The sequence below is a fragment of the Crassostrea angulata genome, chromosome 9 (assembly GCF_025612915.1).
Source record: "Crassostrea angulata isolate pt1a10 chromosome 9, ASM2561291v2, whole genome shotgun sequence".
NCBI classification, from domain to species: Eukaryota; Metazoa; Mollusca; class Bivalvia; order Ostreida; family Ostreidae; genus Magallana; species Magallana angulata.
In genome coordinates this window covers 4,393,337-4,416,258 of record NC_069119.1, presented here as the reverse complement: position 1 = coordinate 4,416,258, position 22,922 = coordinate 4,393,337, and the positions used below count along the sequence as shown (strand labels likewise).

Here is a 22,922-nt window from a genome sequence, read left to right as displayed (position 1 = left end):
CAATATTGAATTACCTGATCATTTTTAAACACGAAATTCACACGTATTTACCTGTTATATCTGTACAAGTAGGTCTGTAGTAGTTGACGCCTCTTACAGCTGTGTGATCTAAACCGAAAACATTTTGCAGTCTGGTAACAATGACAATTACAATTACAAACAGGAACCATTGTTACACTGAGGGCGGCTCCAGGCTTCACTTTGTGCAAAAACAAGATATGTAAAAATGACAAACGCCCACTCACAATCTATGTTTTGTCAAGGTACAGAAAGTACAATTTTCCTTTCAAGCAAATCATATTTACCGATTATATAAAATGCAAGCACCAACCACACTCAAAATCACAACCTTTTTGTTTTACACTAGAAAACGAGTCTCCGTTTGTTAGGCATTGTAGACATTTAAAAATGGAGAAATACTGCAATTTCTCTTTAAAAACTGAACATAATTTCATGAAACTTTATAATTAATAAGAAAGCATTGTGCAGATCTGTTCTATATATATTCTCGAAACTTGAATTATTTATATTTGAATTCTTTATAAATATAAATGAGTTTTTCCATATACTGAAATGTCTTATTGATTTCTTAAGCATTTGTATATTGAAGACTTTTATATTAAATAGATTTTTATGAAACTTTTTTTCTTAGTAGGGATTTGATGTGTAGATGTGCATATTTACTGGAATTCCAATACTTCAATGCCTTTTATGTTTTTTATAAATTTTTCATCAGATGAATATATTAATAATCTTTTCTACACACAGATACATGAGGTCCCACGTAGCGGGTACTGCCTGCTCCAATGGTATCCCAGAATGCCTTACTGCGGCTGTACAGCAGTTTTCCGACTGGATGAAGAACCCAGGAAATAACAGGTCTACTCTTTAATGATGAAGGCTTGATCGTGGCGCTTGGAATGATTATTTAAGGAGTAATGATTATAAACAAATGAGAAGAAAAAGTCTTATTTCATAATGGTTTCAGCATGAAGCCTCTTGGGTTTGTTATTTTTTAACAAAATCATAGAGATGCAATTTAAGTTACATAGGAATAGGGTACCTTAAAATCATGATGTCTGGATAAACTTAACAAGAAGAAAAAACTAATTGATTGATAAAAGTATTTTTCCCTTCAAATGAAGATAGAAAACAGTAACTCCTTTGTTGATATTCAATTTTCTGTAGCGTTTAACCTAATCTCTTGTAAAAGTTCTCATGTGAGCAAATGTCTACACTAAGGAAGAAAATCAAAAAGATTCATGTAAACATTCCCTGTACTTACTAGGTTACATGTACAAAAAGTGTACATTCTGACTTATATACATTTACAGAATTGACCCGGTTTGAAGTACACTGTGTACTGTGCAGCCATCAAACAGGGAGGACAGAGGGAGTGGGACTTTGCGTACAACCAATACAAGACCTCCCAGGTCGCCTCAGAGCGGGCCAAACTGCTGGGGGCCCTCTCCTGTACGAAGGTCACATGGCTGCTTAAAAGGATCGTAACACAGATGATACTGTAGAGGCACATATTTTCATTGGGTTAAAATTTCGTCGTTTTTTAATCAAATAAAATTTTGTTGGCATTCAATTTTGTCATATCTAATCTCTAGAATGTATCCGGTATCAACTCTAAATTTTTTAATACTTGGGTTGAAAATTCATCACGGATTTTTAAAATTTCATTGGATTTAAACTGCCGACAAAAATAACAGAATTAAACCCTTAGCGAATATTTCTGCTTCTACAGTAATTCAGTCTTTTAAGTTGTTGATTTTCTGATTTAGTAATTTATTGAAAATCAGTAGGTGTTTATAAACAATATTACATTTGAAAGATTTCAGTGTCTAACATGATATACAAGATTGTTTGGGAGGGAGGTATTGTTATTTTCTGTTGTTTACCAGGTCTCCCTAATAACTTTGTAGATTTTTAGCTCACCGAGACGAAGTCAAGGAGAGCTTATGCTATACCCTCGGCGTCGGCGTCGGCGGTGGCGTCGGCGTCGGCGTCCGGACCTGGTTAAAGTTTTTGTTGCGGGTCCTGTATCTAAGCTATTACTTGTCTTGTCTTCACCAAACTTGCATGGATGATGCATCTGGACCTACTTATGGACTTGAAAGACTTGGATGCTGAATCTGGGTCCTAAATTTCAGATGCTGGAGGAGGTTAAGGTTGTTGGACCAGGTTAAAGTTTTTGTTGAGGTGCCCTTTGATAGCAATATCTTAGTTACTGCTGGTCCGTACTTCACCAAACTTGCATGGATGATGCATCTGGACCTACTTATGGACTTGAAAGACTTGGATGCTGAATCTGGGTCCTAAATTTCAGATGCTGGAGGAGGTTAAGGTTGTTGGACCAGGTTAAAGTTTTTGTTGAGGTGCCCTTTGATAGCAATATCTTAGTTACTGCTGGTCCGTACTTCACCAAACTTGCATGGATGGTGTGTCTTATGATACTGATGCACCAGACAGGTTTGAGTGCTGAATCTGAGCTATAGGTTTCGGATGCTGGAGGAGGTTAAGGTTTTTGGAGCAGGTTAAAGTTTTTGTTGCAGGTGCCCATTGATAGCAATATCTAAGTTACTACTGGTCCTAACTTCACCAAACTTGTATGGATGATGCGTCTTATGATACTGATGCACCTGACAAGCTTGAATGCTGAATATGAGCTATAGGTTTCGGATGCTGGAAGAGGTTAAGGTTTTAAGAGCTGGTTAAAGTTTTTGTTGCCGGTGCCCTCTGATGATTATATCTTAGTTACTACTGGTCCTAACTTCACCAAACTTGTATGGATGGTGCGTCTTATGATACTGATGCACCTGATAAGCTTGAGTGCTGAATCTGAGCAATAGGATTCAGATGCTGGAGGAGGTTAAGGTTTTAAGAGCTGGTTAAATAAAGTTTTTGAAACAGGTGCCCTCTGATGATGATATCTTAGTTATTACTTGTCCTTACTTCACCAGACTTCCATGGATGGTGTGTCTTATGATACTGATGCACCTGACAGGCTTGAATGCTGAGTGGGAGCCATAGGTTTCGGATGCTGGATAAAGTTAAGTTTTTTGGAACAGGTCACATGTTTAATAGATGATAGTACTCTTTCAAACTTACATAGTTGATTTAACTGTAATATGAATGAATCGCAGAGGTAGCTTCAGATGCAGAGCTTGATCTCCATTATCAAGGATGCTAAAAATTTAATCTTAGTTATTACAGGTCCTAACTTCACCAAACTTGAATGGATGGTGTGTCTTATGATACAGATGCACCTGACAGGCATGGATGCTGAATCTGAGCCATAGGTTGCGGATGCTGGAGGAAGTAAAGGTTTTAATTGCTAGTGCCCTCTGGTGAAGATATCTTAGTTATTACTGGTCCAAACTTCACCAAACTTGCATGGATGATGCGTCTTATGATACCGATGCACCTGATGGGCTTGAATGCTGAATCTGAGTCATAGGTTTCGGATGCTGGATGAGGTTTAGTTTTTTGGAACAGGTCACATGTTTTATAGATGAAAGCTTGCATAGTTGATTTAACTTTATCATAAATTAAACGCAGAGGTTGCTTCAGATGCAGAGCCTGATCTCCATTATCAAGGATGCTAAAGAAATCTCCTACCTCACTCAAACCAGATCGATAGATAGATGTGTTTGTTGATAAATGATATAACATGATTCCTATGATATAGTATTGTATGATATGAAACAATATTGTTTGATATGATACAATATGAAATCATATGTTATATTATAAATAGTTATACGATATGATATGATATTGTATCAATTTTTTTGATATTTTATGATATGATATTGTATCATGATATTGTTATGTATAGTATTGTATATTATGATACAATATTGTATAATATTATATTGTATCTTTAATTTATTATTTTATCAAATGATAAAAATTACATAAGATATTGCAAAATATTATATTGTATCCTATGATACAATATTGTTTATTCTATAATATTGTATCATACAATATTTATAATGTGATATTGGTTTCAGTAATATAGAATTATATCACATGAAATTGTATTATATGATATTATATTACATTATATTTTATCATACGATATTGTATGATATGATATTGGTTTATATGATATATTGTCATATCACATGAAATTGTATTATATTATATTGTAATATATATTATTGTGTCATATGATACAATTTGTATCATATAATAATGTATTTTATAATATATTACTTTATCACATAATATTGTATCATTTGATAAGATACAATGTTTGAATCAAATTATATTGTATTATATGATATAATATCATATAATGTATCAAATATGTTTTAGTGTCATTCAATACAATATCATACTATATTATACAACATAATATCATGTTTCAATGTAATGATGTATTATGTAATATAATATTGTAATATAATAGTATATTGTATTATATTTTATGATATTGTATTATGTGATCAAATACAATAAGGTATAACACAATACAATGTTATATCATACGTTACAATATCATATCTCATTATTGTTTAATACGGTATTTTATTGTATTATATGATATATATTATAAATATGACATGATGCAATATTTTATTTCATATCATTGAATTGATTAACATATGAACATATGATTATCATAAAAAAATTTATCAGATGATATACAATATTTTGTCAAAACAGAATCAATGAATATCCAAGATCATAAAGTATGATTTTCATATAAAATGATAAAGCTGGTCTTATGAAGGTGATGTCTCATAAGGGTGATGCTCCGTCTCGGTGAGCTTAGTAATCTATGATTACCTATGTTTTAGGAGGTGCTGTCATTTCATTAACTTGGCGGGCTCCTAGAGAGATTGATATGGAAATTTGTTTATTTATTTCATTGGACAGGTTCCTGGAGTCTCTGGTTCCTGGAGTCTGTTGATTGTTAGGGAGGTTTTATTATTTTATTTTATTTGGCAGCTTCCTAGAATATGTAAATTATTAGGAAGGTGTTTTTGTTTTAATTTTTTGGCAGGTTCCTGGAGTATGTTGATTTTAAGGGAGCTGATTTTGGTTAATTTGACAGGTTCCTGGAGTATGCTTATACAAGATTATTACGGAGTTATAATTATTATTTTTTTGGGGGGGGGGCGGCAATTTCTTGGATTATGTTGATTGTAAGGGAGGTGTTATTTTTTTTTTTTGGTAGGTTCCTGGAGTATGTTGATTGTAAGGGAAATATTACGACTTTATTTTTTTTGGAAGGTCTTGGAGTATGCTGATTGTTAATATTATCATATTCTAAATAAAATTATTTCATATTTTTTGGCAGGTTCCTGGAGTATGCTGTGAGTGATGGAGAGGTTCGGAAGCAGGACGGAACCAGCGTTATCTCCTCGGTGGGGAGGAATGTGATTGGTCGACCCATCGCCTGGAACTTTGTCTGCTCTCGCTGGAACTACCTCATGAAAGAGTATGTTTTTTTTTCTGGGCAGTAAATTAAAATACACTGGACTCCATTGTATTGTCAGTGGAACTTTTCATCTGCCAATAAATTAAAATACATTGAACATGCTAAGAATTCTTTTGAAATTATATTATCGATTGCTTACTTCGTGAAATTGTATAATCATTATAATTTATTCGTTACAATATACATTTACTGATTCAGATGGTTATGATTGAATATTTCATAGTCTTCAGAAAATGCAAAATCTTTTCAGAAATATGTCCAATTTTAAAACTACATTGCTAAAGAAATGAATCACAGATGGCTACAAAAAGAAATTTAAAGCCATTGTTTTTATTTTTTTTTTACTTTTTACATGGAGTTTGCGTTTTGTTCACAGGTACAGTGAGGGTCAGTGGAATGCTGGGGGATTTATCCAGAGTATTTCTGGAGCCCTCAACAATGACTACCAGCTTCAGCAGGTAATCTTCAGAGTGAAACTGTGCTGATTTCATATACTATAAATGGTTAACGTGGAATCATTAAATTTCGTGGGGCCAATTTTTGTGGATTGTTGGAGTTTCGCTTACTCTTGGGGATGTAATATAATTGATGTGTCAGTTTTCAGTTTCAGTAGGAAAACAAAATCTTTTACGATTTTTTTTCGTTGAGGACGTAAATTCTTGGAAGAGGGCTACCCATGAATAGCAAGAAAATTGATCCACCACAAATTCTTATGATTCCTCAGTATATTTGGCATGTGTGATAATTAGTGGAAAATGTTTTTTTCAACAAGTTAGCATGGATTTGAATTAGCGCATTTCATGTACATATATATTTGACATTTTAGGATGTACTTGATCATTATTCTCTAATTGCTGTTTGTTATTTCAGCTACTTGATTTTGGTAAAGTCCACCGATCTGATCTGGGTCGTGCTGTGAGATCTTATGAACAAGCTGTAGAGGCCGTGCAAGAAAACATTCAGTGGATGCAGAAAAATCTTAACATTGTCATTGATTGGTTAAATCAAAATGCATAACATTCATGTGTGTGTGTTTTTTTCTTTAAATTTATTGAACATATAGTCTGTGTGAGGTCATTCATCAGATTCATATTTTAATTAATATTGATATATGTATTTAGATTGCAGAAATATATGTATGAAAAGAATATCCCGTGTAAATGTGTATTGTTAGCTGAAAGAAATATGGCTTGAAATTTACTATAAAATAATACCAGCACTGACAGCATTATTCATTGAAACGTTTGTGTTTAAATGACCTTTCGTTTGATATCACGAGTACGGGACTGACCATTTAAGGAGACTGGGCTGTCAACATGTTATATAACTAACCATCAAATCTCTCCTTAGTTTTATTTTCAAATATGATTTGTTTAGTAATTATAATTTTGTAAAGAAAATATCTAAATATTTTAGATTGAATATCTTTTCACATCTCTTTTTTAATGAAATTGATATTGTATCACCGTGCAAAATTCACTGTTCAATTATAACTTAATGTTTGACTTTACTTTTAAAATTCAACATCTGTTTCATAATATTTTCTCACAGTTTATTTCTTACAAAGTTACTTATTTATTTAGTGATTGACACTTTTCGGACTCTATGTGTGATTTCAAAGAGACAGAGTGCCATGTCTCAGGGACTGTCAATCTCTTAAAACAACATTGTGCAATTATCAGTGTTTTCATGTCTTGGACATCAAAGACCTTTCACTCAGCTTACTTATGCCACCAGCTGTCAATTTATACTCATTGTTCAGATTCTTATATATAGTTATGTACAATTGTCAATCAGCAGTCTGGAAAACGGCGGCCAGCCTTGGCCACGTCCGACTCACCCAGTCTTGGGTCCGGAGGCCACTACTGACCATATCCGACTTGTTTGTAACATGTATGCCTGTTAAATTGTTATAATATTGCCATCAATCGTTGAGTCTAGTCCAATAAATATGCAATCCTGCATCAATTGCCTGTTCATTTCTCTGTAACTGTATACTGGTGGACGTTCGGGAATACGGCAAACCTACCCTTCGTTTTATCTTACAGCTTGCGACGTGCCACAACCTTATACCCTATACCCTTTACGCCAACATTACTTCACCCCGTTTGTTCTGTTCACGACGGATGCAGTTTCGAAAGAATTCCCTAGCACCGTAAAATCTACGCGGTCACAATTGTCTAAAAATGGCCACGACCATGGAACCATTGAAGTATTTAACCGTCCCATCTTTACTATTCAATATTGAATCCATGCTTTATTGTCGATTATCGTGGCCATGGTAGGATCACTGTTCCCCAGTACCCATCTTCTTTTATTAAAGGGTCATGAAATCAGTGTGATATATTTACATCAGAGACATAAATCAATAACATGTTATTTATGTTTCCGATTTACATCTACCGATTATGATTCCCTCTATTTCTTACGGAAACTTATTGTTAATTCATAGAGCTCAATATAGAAACTTACAGGACTGAAACCTACACGCCCCGTTTATCGATTGGTCGATACCAACGGCAACCCAAAATATATCACGGACTCGCAGCACGAAACAATCATGATGATGTCAGTTTGTTTCTTTTAGCTGTCGTACGGATGAACACAATTAATTTAGTTTATTTAAATCACTTTTAACAATCAATTGATTAATTTTTAAAAGAAAGATTTAAACATAACAATATTTGAAAATGCTTTCCCCAATAACGGGCCATGGAGTTGCACGAATACATCACATGTACATGTATATAGACAGTGACAAGACTAGCTAGTATGTGAGATTTGTTAACGGAAGAATTCCAAACACTGTATCTTACTTGTAACTTGATATTTGACTTTTAAGGCAACACTCTTCTTGCATGGAGAAAGAGAGCTAGAGCAATGTCCTGAATTGATGTATAACTTAAATATTTAATATTTTCCTTGGTCGTCATTTTCTCCGAAAATTTCCATTTCTAAAAAGATTGATGTACGAATTATTTGAGTGTATGTTAATTTGGTGTCTCTCATTGTTCACAACTTTGTATTCACAGACAGGCCGACATGTATGAAATGTCAAAGTTTCTCTAGAATAAAGTCATACACCTGTGGAATTTAGATTAGCTTATGTAAGTGTACTTTTGTATATTTCAGACGAAGCAATACATGTATTTACAGTTCGTGTGTGCATGACTTTGAGCAAACTATTTTATTCACATCTGACCGAAACACGTGTTTTTTTTTTTCATATTCACGACAATTTCCTCAATTCACATTGGTCGTGAATGGTATCTACAATGTATGTAGACAGAGCGACAGGGAATGAGGACAATGTTCACCACTACTTAATACTGTCGCTGTGTATAGTGTTTCGTATTTTTCACATGACTTACTGGCTATTTCAACGTGAAACCAAAAAACAATTATCTGTATCAGACTGATAATTGATCATAAAGATGAAAAAGACCATCTTCAACTAAATTAAAAATTATTGATGAATGCAAAGAGGAAAAACCTGTTTGGTGTTGTGCATGTTTTAAATGGTACAAGGAAACAAGAAAAAAAAGCAAATACTGACATTAGATCATACCTTCTTTTTCCGCCTACTTATTTTTAATAGACAGATTGTAAACTAATGGTAACTTTTTCACGCCGGGGTTTGCAATTAGATGTGCATCGGTAGGTTGAGTGCGTTTAAAGCAACGTGTTGTGCACGCCAAAGGCGCCCCATTGTTAATAAATCTATAAAACAATAATGTGCAGATAATGCCCTTGCTCACCAATACATGATACTTAGTAAAAAAAAAAATAAAATTAGATAGAATCTTTAATTTTTTTTTAGTAGAATTCCGATTTGTTGCTAAACCAACTCATATGTAGTTACGCATATAAACCTAAATCTTCATGAGAAATTAGATAGATTACTAGTAAACTAAATCTATTATTTTATTAAAAGAAAAAATCTCCCACGTCAAGGAAAATGTACAAATAACAAACACATATTTACAGCATGACAAAAACCACGCTATTGTTAGCAGCCGCTAAGCCCGTAGAAGCTAGTATACAATTAGAATAATCAAAGTACTAAGAGTAATCGAACTATGCTATGAAAAATCATAGTGCCAGAAAAAGGGGGGGGGGGGTGTTATTGCTATCAGAATATCTTCCTTTCAAGGTGAGAAAGTAGTCATGAAAATTATATATGTTGGTGATGACATCTTAATGTTAATGTGTTTAATTTAAAAGCAAAACAACTCATTTATAAATAATTATATACTTCAACGTCTTGTTCCCCCTTAAGAAGGTCTAGACAACCTTTGTTTTTGGAGGATAACTCAATTTCAAGATGGCAGCCAATTTTTCTTTACAATATATGGAAAGTCGCACTGCATTGTAGGTGAAGCTATTCTCCGTTTTTTTGAGGATAGCATGGGTACATTTCAAAGGCTTAGTGCATATATTTTATGAGAAAATGCAAGCACCAGACCATTTAGGTATCAAAGCTGATGGAAGATTAAAAAACAAACCTAATGATTATCTGCAGCGAATTGAAATTCAATGTTTTATATTTTCTTAATATGTTTTAAAAGTTTGTACTTCCGATGCTTAGCTTTGCAAATGGCCGAGACTGTTTTCACTTATTTCTTTGAATCAAAATCACAAAAAAATGATGTTTGTTCATTCTTCTAACATGTTTGAATAAAACCATGTTAAGACATGTATAATGGATTTTACATTGTACATGAACAAAGTAAATGTGTGAATATCTTAAGAACTTTGTAACTCTGATTTTCTTTATTTATACATAGTTTAATTATTATTATTATTATTATGAAAAACTAATTCCTCAAAAAAGAAAGACATTGTCAATTTTTTATCATCAAGGTGATGCCATTAATTTATGAAAAACAAATGCTGAATATTTTAAAAGAATGAGAGGGTCTTCGCCTAAATATAGTTTTTCTTTAAAAAACCAGGCATCTAATTGTTTAGAATTGAATAATTATTTAATATCATAATCAGCTATGAGAGCTAAATAATTAAGGTGTCTGATTTTCACATTTTATGTCATAGTTAACTCATATTGTATAAAACAGAATTAATTGGCCTTCATTTTAAAAAAAAGTCCACAAGGGGCGCAAGCATCTATCCTCCCATTTTGGAGGAAAAAATCTATTTTCAAAAACAGAGGTTGCATAGACCTTTTAAGGGGCTAGATTGACAACAAATTAACCATAAGATAGACCTAGAAATTTCACTTATAATTTGTAAAGCTATTCAGTAAAGAAAAGGATAAGTACATTTAACCTTTCAAATTTGTGCATTTTCCAATACTTTTATAAAGATCTCTTCTTCTAAATGAGGTTAATACCGAATAAAATTGCAACGATAAATTCAAAAACAGCAAATTCATTGCAAATTGAATGTATTCTGTAAAATGCAGTTTTGTCTGTTTTCCTCAAGAGGACCACATAGTCTTAGTCATTCAAAACTATGTAAATCTTCTTTTGGAAGAGCTTTGTATAAAGATATTACCAAAGGAAAGCCCCCGTAATGTAATGACAAAGAAGAAATTGTTAACTGTTAAGTAGGCCGAGAGTCCCTGTGTCCATATTCCATTCAGGTTTAGGAATTTCTTCTGTAACAATTATTAATGGCTTTTTATTGCTGAAACTGTTACAGAGTGCCAATCTGACAATGACAATGACAATTTTTTCATTCTCTGAACTGCATTAATTACAGTGTTAAGAAAAATCACAAAAAATTTGAACAAAAACACATATAATACATATATTGCATGAATTGGAGTGACAATACAAACGTGAAAAAAAGTATGATTAGCAATTAACTTAGAGAGCTAATTCTCTCAATTATAACTGTAATGAATTTACACAGATTAATCAACAATTTTTTATTATTAGTATTAAAGAGTTGTTGAGATTTGTAAACATTTGGTTGTGTGTAGAAGTATGAAGGTATGTATAAAACTCTCTTATCTTTAATTGTTATATCTGTACAATGAAATAAATAATGAAATTCAATTCATATCTCAATACAGTTACATATGGTACATATACGGTTTTCACGAGGTACATGTATATCGTACCATCTACCTCGTTCTATAGGCAATTTAGCATTACTTGTTTTAAAAGTAAAAAAAAAAAGATCTCTGATATTTGGAAGGCAGATCTAATAAGTATTTTTCCAAGGATAATATGGTATTAAAAATTCTATAATTAATACCTTTTGATGAATTATACATTTCACTATTCCACGACTGCTTGAATTGGTCAAGAAGTATATGAAAAACAGTTTTCTTAAGCCACTGGATATTTACATTTTGTTGATACAAAATAAAAGATAGACCACTATCATTCAATATTTTAACAATAAATTTAAACCAGGGTCGGTTCATTTTACCCATTGCATATTGTAGTTTTGACGAAACTTTATTATTTTGTGAAAAGACAAGTTTATTCCAAAATGCTAGCATGCGGACTTTAACATTAATCATTAGTGGGTATCGTCGAACTTAATAACATTACACGTGTTTGTTTATATGTGATTAATTAACGTTATCTTAATGGAATAATTATCGAAAGTCACATTGAACGTAAGAAGAAGAATTTCAGGTTTCATAACATAAAAATGTAATTGATTGTGCAACCACAAGTATTTTCTACTCTTTGTTCATTGACATTGAAATTAAAACAGCTTACATAAAAAGTGACGATATGGCGAACAACTTAAATTCACGATATGACGAATTAATCTATGTATATCTATTCTCACCAGAGACTTTAGAATATGTTTAGTAATTGCTTTATAAAATGCATTACGCTTGATTAACATCGGCTTTTAGTTAAATTCTATTTTCCCCATAAATCTTGTTATGATAAAAATAATAAAGGACGAGAAGTTACCTTAACCAACTTCACCATTTCTATTTCATGAAAGGTAATGATATTTCTTATTTCAGTTGCAAAGCATGCTATTGAATTTACACAGTCTTGCGTTTTGTACTCAGATTTGGTAGCAAGAGATTAATTAATGCTATGTGATTTTTTCATATACCATAGAAATCGTTTGAGCACTCATATTATATTACCACACGACAAACCCCGTACTCCGAAAACGCCAATTTTTTAAAAATATCATTTCAGGCAAACCAAGGTGTGGGTATTTAGTGTGTCGTATCTCTGAATATTGTTCTTTAGGTCACATTTTACTTCAATTTTTATCACTGGTCCGATAAAAATCTATTTATTTTGTCTTAGAAACAAAACACTCGCCATTTTTGTGCACAGATTAAGGACTTACGCCTACCCATTAACAGGCGTAGATTTAAACCCAAATTTAGTCCTGACTAAGTTTCTGCCTTATTGTGAAACGCAACTTAGGCTGGTTTTGAGGTTTAGTCCCAGATTTAGTCCTGACTAAGCTTACATCTGGACGTAGGTCTTTTTTGAGAAACGGGCCTTTGGGCCCGTTTCTTATAAGTCTCTCTAAGTCCTTAGTCTGTACACAAAAATGTATGTGTATGGGCATTTTACTCGCCTTATTCACCCATCTTCTTAAACATGCATTCCCCAACAAGATAGATGTAATTAAGTACGAATAGATTAGTTTAACGATTTTAAATCAATACTCAGTAAGCATAGACTAGAATTTAATATTTGTAATCAAATTTGAACCTATTAAACGAAACTGATTTCAAAATACCGAGAATACGTCTTTAAAAAGGAGCAACTGAAAACGTTTACAGTTGTAATATATTTTGTGTGTGGTTGTATGCCCTTTCATATATTACTTATACAATTTAACAACATGTATGCATTCTAATTTTCATTTTTTTTTCTCCTAGTATCAAAGGTAAATGTTATTTTGAATGTTTAAGAACTTGCATTCAGATATAATCAATTTTTGTTTGTTAAAATATTACTAAAAAAATATGTTTTAGAATGCAGAGTGTGTATCAATTCCAGATTTATTGACAAGCGTATGTGAAGGCTCCTGAAAATTCTAAAAATTAATATGTACACCTCCTTGAATTTTTGGAAATCAAATTCATCATTCTTATTAATTCTATGATTAACCCTTTAACAATTGGGCATTTTTGAAACAAATTGTTAGGGCTTTAACAAGGTTTTTAAAATGTTTTCTGAATGAGTAATGAACATCTGAAGATATATGTTTCATATATGAAAACGATTGTATTGATGTCGAGATATCATGCATGACATAAAAATTGGGTTGCCATGGTAACATTTCGCGCATGGGCTGGGAAAAGAGCACAAACAACATAATTTTTTCCCTAAAATATTATGCAAACTTGGCTTTTATCATCCATAGTTATTACAGAAAATCAAAATAGATAAAGCTAACCTGTTACATAAGTTGTCTTATCATTTATTTTTTCACAGATAGTATATTTTATATGGTAAACATGGAGACGCTGTAAATTTTTGTTGCTTTGCAACTCATCCTATTGGCCAAATTTTGAAGTTTTTGTCAAATTTGAAAATGTTTCTTTTATTTTTGGAAACTTGTTTAGGATAATCAAGAAGAAATAATTAGCTATAAATTTCTAGAGACACTTCAGTTGTGCAGATTAGTTTTTGAATGGTTACCATGGAATCAGAGAGGTGTGGTATTCTAACTTTCCAGTATTTTTTAACAAATAAAGCAATTTACGTGTAAACTGCTCCAACCCAGGTTATACGAGTAAAACTTGGGTAAGCATTGAGTTTATTTCTTAAATATATAGAATATATTCTATTGTGGCAGCATAATTTTAAAACTTATAATAAAAAATACAGCAAGTGAAGTCTATCAGTTTTTATCATTCTACATAAATTAAAAAAACAAATAAACACAATTAACATAAATACTTGAAATAAATGTTAATGTGTAACTGACACACAATGCTTACATTTGGAGTTGCACTGAAGATGTAAAATCATATACATATACTTAAAATCTCTCTTGCTAATTGGTAACACAGAGAACAACAATTCTTGATGTTTGAATTTCCAAAATAATAACATATCGAAGCTCAAAGTTTCCTTCTCCTGTCCTTTGTCCTTGCCCAATCTTGAATAACTTTCCCGTCTGGAGAATGCCACTTTAGAAAACAGTTTCTTTCTCTCTGAAGACAAAGTGGCACTTCACATTTCGAACAGTGATAGTGGGTCTTGGTACTTGGAACTTTCTGTCCTAGCATTGATGCTTCACCATTGCAGCATATATATACAGTCTCTCCGGTTTTCTGAGATCATCGGCAAGCACTGGTCAACACTAGGTTTAGGACTGGATGCAAGTTTGCGGTTCAAATCCAAGCCCATCAATGACATGGCAAGACTTTCACGATACTCAAGCTGGCCAAAGCTTGCTGAAACTCCATGAACTGAACTTTCATTGACTTTGTCCTTCATAAATTCCTTAAGAATGATGTAAGAATTCACAACCATAATGTCTATGCTATGAAAAAACAACACTTTCCACCGATGAAAGATTGATTTGATATAGCATGGATACTTGTTTAACATTTGGTTGGATTTGTCAACACCTCCTATATTGGTAGTGTAGTCCTGAACAATCAATGGCTGCGAAATCACTTTTTTCTTGTAGCCTGAACGTTCATTTACAGTTCGTTGGCACTGTCCAATTGAAGAATCTTTATGGATAGGTGACATAATGATTACAGTTTTGCAGTCTCTCCACTGTAAGTAGACAAAGTAACCTTCCCTATGCCATCGAAAATCTCCACGTGAGGACACCTTTTCAAAGAGTTCAATATCTTTCAAGCATTGGGTCATAGCACTACTTGTTCTTTTAACAGCACCTATCGGATATGTTTTCTTCTGTAAGAGATCTGTAGCCAGATGTTGGGTGGTGTAGAAAGAATCAGTATAAATTCTATATCCCTGGTTGACAAGTTTCTTGCTCAGATCCATCAGTACATTGTATGCCAGCCCTTTGGTTCTGTTATTCAGCTCTGTTCTCTTTTTGCCAAGGTATACAAAAAAATGCATATGTATAACCAGTAATGGAATCTGCTAGTACCCACAACTTCAGGCCAAAACGTATTGGTTTGTCACGGATAAATTGTCGGATTCCCGAGTAGTGATGCTTTGATGCTACCATCCGTTCATCCACAGACACAGACTCGTATGGCTGAAACAATGACTGTGATATGGATTCCACATGTTCCAAAAGACTACGAACTCTTGTCAGCTTGTCATCTGTAAACAAAAGAAGTGATGTTATATAAAAATCAATATACATGTATGTACAATATATATTCATATGTTTACACAGGAACATTTTCATCCTGTATTATTTTCCACCAGTTGACCATTATAATTGTTAGAAGATATGCACAATGAATGCTTTCCATAATGAATGGCAGGTTTACAATAAATACACAATATAATTCAATAGATGAGTATATTCCTAGGAATTAAACATCGCATCGAATTTACTGCAGATTTGAACATCTATACTGAAAATTACTTTTGTCTTGAACAACAGCAAATCCTACATTCAAAAAGACTAAAATTCTCAGAAAAAATTAAAGGATTGGAAAGTCCTTGTAATAATAACATCTACACATTGTCTTCTAAATACATAGAAAATTTTATGAAATTCCATTAAGAAGTTAGGATGGCGAAAAACAGGACTGATTGAAAGACGAATAAAAATACCCCCCCCCCCCCCCCAAAAAAAATATTTCAAATATTTGTACAAATTCATTATACATGTAATTGGCTTACAAGATAACTTATGTTTGTACCTTTATTAGTGTCAGCATTGATCTGCAGAAAAGACAAAATAGCCTTAAATCTTGTGATACTCATGACAGCTGAGACCATGTTGTTGTTGTACAATGGACAAGTTGACCAATATCTCTCTAAAGTTTGGAGATTGACCACAGACATGTATATCAAAATTCCCACAAACCTAAAACAAAATGAATAAAATTACCAAATTTATAAATCAGTATGAAAAATAAATTTTAATCAAGAGGCCCATGGGCCACATCGCTCACCTGAGGAACAATAGTTATGATAAAATCAGCTTAATGGAGTCATAATATAAACTATCTGGAAAATGTACAATATTACTTATTAGGTTTGTTACTGACTGTTTAAAGAAATTTGTGGGGTCGGTAAAGTCCATAGAAAGCTCGGCGACAGTCAGTAACAAGCCTAATAAGTGTTTTGTTTTGTCGAGGACCTAAAGTTTGATATGTAAACAAACGTTTGTGTAAAAAATCAGTTCAAATAACGTTACGTCCGCCATGTTGCCCTATAAATTTTGACGCTTGCCTTGTAAAGAAATTTGTAAGGCAGCCAAGTGACGCGTTTCATCCAATGACGTCGCGACATTCTAGTCCGAGGCAAAACAATAATACATGTAGATCCTGAATAAATAAAATCCATTTTTCCCCTGGATATTCTTATGTTTATAATCATTAGTCCCTTTTCTAACAGGATGATTTTATATTCATATCACATGTTGAGTATTGCAGTTCTCAAAAAGATCCTTAACAATTGTATATATATGGGATATAAACCAACATCAAACTCTGATCCTTCTTGTGAGGCCGAAGAATTGTCTTGGGGCCAAAGTCTTAACAATTATAAAGAATCATCTGGCCCCACCCTACCCCCGGGGGTCATGATTTTCACAACTTTGAATCTACACTACCTGAGGATGCTTCCACACAAGTTTCAGCTTTCCTGGCTTAATGGTTCTTGAGACGAAGATTTTCGAAAATTTCTCAAAAATTTTCCATTAATTTCTAATATCTCCCATTGAAAAAAGGTGTGGCCCTAAATTTTCACAACTTTGAACCTCCTTTGCCTAAGGATGAATTGTGTCAAGTTTGGTTGAAATTGGCCCAGTAGTTCTTGAGAAGATGTTGAAAATGTGAAAAGTTTACGGACGGACAGACAGACAGACAGATAACAGACAAAATGTGATAAGAAAAGCTCACTTGAGCTTTCAGCTCAGGTGAGCTAAAAACCACAAGTACTGTTTATGTTATTCACATACACTATAAACTGAGATTCAAATAACCAAAACATATGAAACTATCAAAAGCAGCGATTATGGTTAATAACTTTTATTCTTCACAATAAGAGGCAAGAGTGTGATACAGCCTATCATACATGTTACTCTTTAGTCAGGGCATTGCTTATTTATCAATGAAAATTAAAATTATCGAAATTAGGAAAATCAATACAATAAATTCAAATTCACATTTCCATATAAAATAAATCTCAGATATCAATTAAATCATTTGACAAAATATGTGTTTTTGTTCTTTAAATTTGTCTATAGATAATTTTTGTAACAGGTACAGTGCAAAGTAGTAAAAGGTACAGAGCCCAGCACAAGCACAAAAGTCCCCATCTAAAGTTTACTTGCTAGAGTAAGTAGTCTTTTAAAGTAAAAACGGCAATATTGCTGCTTTTGTTTGTCATATTTGTGTTTTGTAGACTAAATTACCTGTACATCTCTTCAACAGTGACCCTTGTCCATGCCCCCATGCTGTTGGCATAAGAAAGATTTTGGCCCTTAGAAATCAAAGTTTCTGCATGATGGTTGGTGGCAATACAAATCTCTAGCATTATTTCTTGAGTCAGGAACAGAAGGAAAAAATCAACTGGCTTTTGGAATACTCTGACTGTCTGTCTAAAAAATGATTGTTATTGGAAAAATTAAAATGCAAAACTGTATGCAGTCAAAAACGGTTAAAATCATTGTAACTGCCGAACAGTCTCCCTTTCTTTTAGATAACACTTGTAGACAGTTGAGACACAACTTTGATTGATAAATATGTATTCAAATTGACTGATATCATGATAGAAGTCAATCAAACACATACTGCCTAACTCAATCTTATTTTGAATATAGCTTTCATGTAAAGATTACAAATTCTTTTCAAAGAGGATGGGGGCTGAACTAATTCATAATTATTCATTCATATATTGCAAGAAAACAGTACAGTTTCCCAGTACAGCACATCTATACTAGGTTACAAATGAAACTAGACTAATATAATAATCACCCTCCCTAATTTAAACTTTTACAGTACCCTGTTTCAGACAAGACTGATTGTTTTAAATTTTTCTAATGAATAACATTTCATACCTCGCCCTATTTTGACTCTTCACTAGGAACATGATATTTTGTTCTCAGTATAACTGTGTTACAGAGTTGTCATACTGGGAAACTGTACTTGATTTGAGACATACATCTAATAAATTCTTTTGGGACAGCCCTAGTGTTTTGACACAAAGTTTCAATTTGAGAAATCATAACGGTACATGTATGTAGTGATTTCCAGGAAGGGTGGAGAGGTGTTGGTCACAGTCAAAAGTAAACTCACCTCTATCTGTTGGGGACTTTAGTATATACCAGAATAAAGTATATTATAGATTAAAAATATTTGTACCTGGTTAAAAAACCAAGCTGAATACCAGGAGGAAGACATGGCCTGAAGGAAAACAGCCGGGAGTCCCTCATCAATGTCATTCTGGTCTCTCCAGTATATATGTTCTGCAAGTGGATCCTGAGAAGCAGAGCTATCTGTTGTCTGGGACAGAGGCTGAGAACTTGTCTGTGATGGGGGATGTCTGAAAAATAATTTAAAGCATGCAACCAATATTCGCTGAAGACAATTTCTTACCAGTGTATTGTTACATCATTTTATAGACACATAAAAAATATATATATGATAAATGTTGTAACAATGCACTGGAGAGAAATGTTACCTGGTCACAGTATACTTCTAAAATTAATATTTATTTCAAAGTGTTTACTGCTTTTAATTCAAATAGGCTACTAAAGACTTTGATCATACCGTTGAAGTTAAATAAGAATTAAAAAATATTTTGACTTGAATTATTTTAAAAAATAAATAGGTCTGACAAGACTCTAAAAGTTAATCATCAAGAATGAAATGCTTCATCAGAAAATTGATCAACCATATTTTTTAGCACAGTGGTCAGTCATTAGTTCTAATTTTATCAATTTTCAATTTACAAAACTCCATTTTCACCAATACCTCTACATGTTTATCATGATAATTGTACTTTAATCTGTTTGATGTGACGAGAGAGAGAGAGAGAGAGAGAGAGAGAGAGAGAGAGAGAGAGGCGGGGGCACCTGCGTCGCCCATGATGATTTTTGTATTTGATGCAGCACGCAGTTCGTGTCTTTCACAATTTCACGAAATTCATGAATGAATGTGGAAAAGAAACTGATGAAAAAACATTTTATGATCAAATACTTATTAATTAAAATAAATAATAAGGGGCACAAGGCGTTGTTTTTTAACAATATATTCATTTTAGGAAAGATGCTGGCTATTTTTTATTCTCCGGTGTGTTGTTTACACACTGCAGATTACTTACCCAATTTGCAAGGAATTTGATGGTTCAAAAGTTTCATCTTGGTCATCTGCTTCTTCGGACAATCCTCCAGTCAACAATAAGTCAAGATAGTCTTCCTCATCCTCGGAGAGAATCTCGTCAAAATCCATTTTACCCGCTGTTTATTCTCAACAATAATGCCGGAAGCGCATATTGCGCCCTCTCTATTCTCGTCACTAACCGCGCAAAAATTTTAATTTACATACCATTTCAAAGGCGCTTTGTGTAATATATATTCAACTGACAACTTTCAAAATAATACCAAAAAGAAGCTGATATCTTATATTTTTAAAATATCAATTTTCTTTTTTCTATTACGTAATTGCTATTTGTTTATTTGCGTTTTTGTCAATCGTTTACGTTTTTCCTCGATAACAGTTCACTGCTTGTAGTGAACCCTAAAGTTTTTTTTCTTTATTTTAAGATCTAAACGCAATAGCTGAATTAAAAAAAATACACGATTAGTTTCCTTGAGGTCTTAAGATTTTTAGGTTGTAGATTTTATTTCGAAATATTTCTTGTGTTTTTTACACAATCAAGAAACTTTTCAGAAAACGTGTAATACCAGAAATGGAAAATTACGGAGATTTCTCGCACAGCCTCCTCTTAATTAACTGTTAATTTACACGTTTCCTTTATAGCACTGGTTAATATTTTCTATATAGTTAAATTTAACAGAGTCTCACAATGAAATTGATACCTTGTTTTTTAGAAATCCGTCCACTATAAAGAAAACTATCTAATATTTTGAGCAACATATATTGATAAAATTTGCTTACCGGTACGAACGTCAAAGGGTGAAGTGATCAATTGCGTTTATACTTAACATTGATTGTAATTCTTTTAAAATAGGTATGCATGGTTTACTATCAATGATCTACGTGCATATGCATATGTGTTGTTTATTTATAATCAATAAATTGAATTGATCTTTAATTACTTGAAAGCATGATAGTTTTATTTTGTCATATTTAAGTATATGTATTTCATGGAATTTTTTTTTATATCGATACAAAAGACGTTGTTTCAGCAGTTTTACAACAGTGTTCATTATTTACAAATTTAACTAGTTTGCATTTATCATACTTATTAAATAATCATCTGTATACACCCCCACCCCAATAACCAAAAGCAGATAGGGAAAACAAGTAAGACTCAAATGTACTTGTTAAAAACGCAAAGATGCAAAAGTCTTAAGAGGGATACAGGGAATTTTTGATAGGTACGGGGTTCTTAGATGAGGACTGCTTTCGTATCTATATTTCAATCAAGATACTGTATACAGGGTTATTTTCGCCCGGTGTAATTTCCGCCCTTCAACACTTGCAAAAAGTTTCGCTCTGTCGTAAAATTCGCCCGTCTTAAATCGACGTCTTAAATTCGCTCGCTGACAACGAGGTGAAATGGTTGAAATTAAAAGGGGGGATAATTCCCTATATGAAGTGTATATTACTTTTAATCCCCATCCCCCGAAAAAAACCAAAAACAAAACAATCAATTGATCAAACCAAAAACAGGAGAGGGAGTTGGGGAGACCCCGGCCTCAAATGTTGATAATTCGTGTGTTGTTAATTGTTGGCAATATCTTTCTAAACTATTATCATTTGAGTTGCAGAAAATCAAGAATTAAATCGTTTCTATGTCATTGTCAACATGCTTTCAATATTGGAACGGATGGTGGAGTTTTTCTTCCTTCTGTAGACATGGACAAGGTTCATGTATATGATACTAGTATTTATACAGTAGATATTTTCGATTTCAGTTGGTTGCTGTTTAACTCATGATCATATTTTTTTCAATAAATAATATTGGGATGTGATAAAAAAAATCAAGCCATATCTCAGCACTTAAAAGTGTCTTAATATCTATATGAAGCATACTAATCATTCTGCAGACGTATGCGGGCATTTCTACCGTTCCCTGCCCCTAAATTCTATAAATATTTGAATTTTACACGAATTTGGAATTAATTTCTATGTATTGTTTCGTTCAATTAATATGTACGATTGTGTTACAATATCGTCTACAAAGCATTTAATTGTCATACATTTGGTTTCTGAAACTTCTTATATCTGCCTCTTTTATATCAACTGTGTATAGGCATTTGTTCTACTTTCATTAATATACACTGTTATGAACAACTTGAACTATGCACATTCAGTGGTATAGTACAACACGTGTACTTTCGAGTACATGTACTATGAATCTGAAAATGATCCACAACATATAGTCATAGCCTCAAAGCAAAACAAAATAGGATATGCGCATGCTTAGTACTCAGCGGAGGTGGCTAAGTTCTTCGATATTTAAACCCTAACTTACACCTCTTTCAGAAACGCAACTTAGACCCGACTAACTATTAACTATTTAACTTATACATAAATATTAAATAATTTCCTTGGTCGTCATTTAATCCGAAAATATTTCCATTCTAACAAGATCGATGTACGAATTATTTGAGTGTATGTTAATTTGGCGTCTCTCATTGTACACAACTTTGCATTCACAGACAGACCGACATGTATAAAATGTCAAAGTTTCTCTAGACTGTAGTCATACACCTGTAGAATTTAGATTAGCTTAAGTAAGCTTATATAAGTGTGTACTTTTGTAAACGTCAGACTAAGCAATACATGTATTTAAAATTCGAATGCGCATGACTCTGCGCATCTTCTTTTTATAATGCAGGCGTGGGTGCAAAGTAATAACTTTCTGTTGTAAATTGTAGGTTTTATACAAGATTAACATGATATGTGACATTTATTGCATTGGTTGAGAAATTGCGATTTTATTACATTAATTGAATAAAATGCGAAAATTGCGCCTAAGCATCATCGTTTTCTGGCATTGTAAAACACAAAGTCGAAGACACTTATTTATTACAGGCGGTGATGGATTTGTAAAATAAACATTTATTGAAAGAACATTAAGAGCAAAATATTAGCATTGTGTTATTTCTTCTTATATTCTTACAAACCAATATATACCGCAATATGATTTTTGTTCTTTTTGGACCTGAATCAAACCACTAAGTTAAC

At 32.9% G+C, this 22,922-nt stretch overlaps 1 protein-coding gene and 2 pseudogenes across 1 annotated transcript in view; 1 reads left to right on the top strand and 2 right to left on the bottom strand.

Moving 5' to 3' along the window:
• The window catches only part of LOC128162350 (uncharacterized), a 40,673-nt gene that overhangs the window by 7,392 nt on the left and 10,359 nt on the right, over positions 1-22,922 (bottom strand). The window lies entirely within an intron of this gene.
• LOC128162351 (aminopeptidase N-like) lies at positions 773-1,526 on the top strand (annotated as a pseudogene).
• On the bottom strand, positions 15,330-20,143 carry LOC128162349 (piggyBac transposable element-derived protein 4-like; annotated as a pseudogene).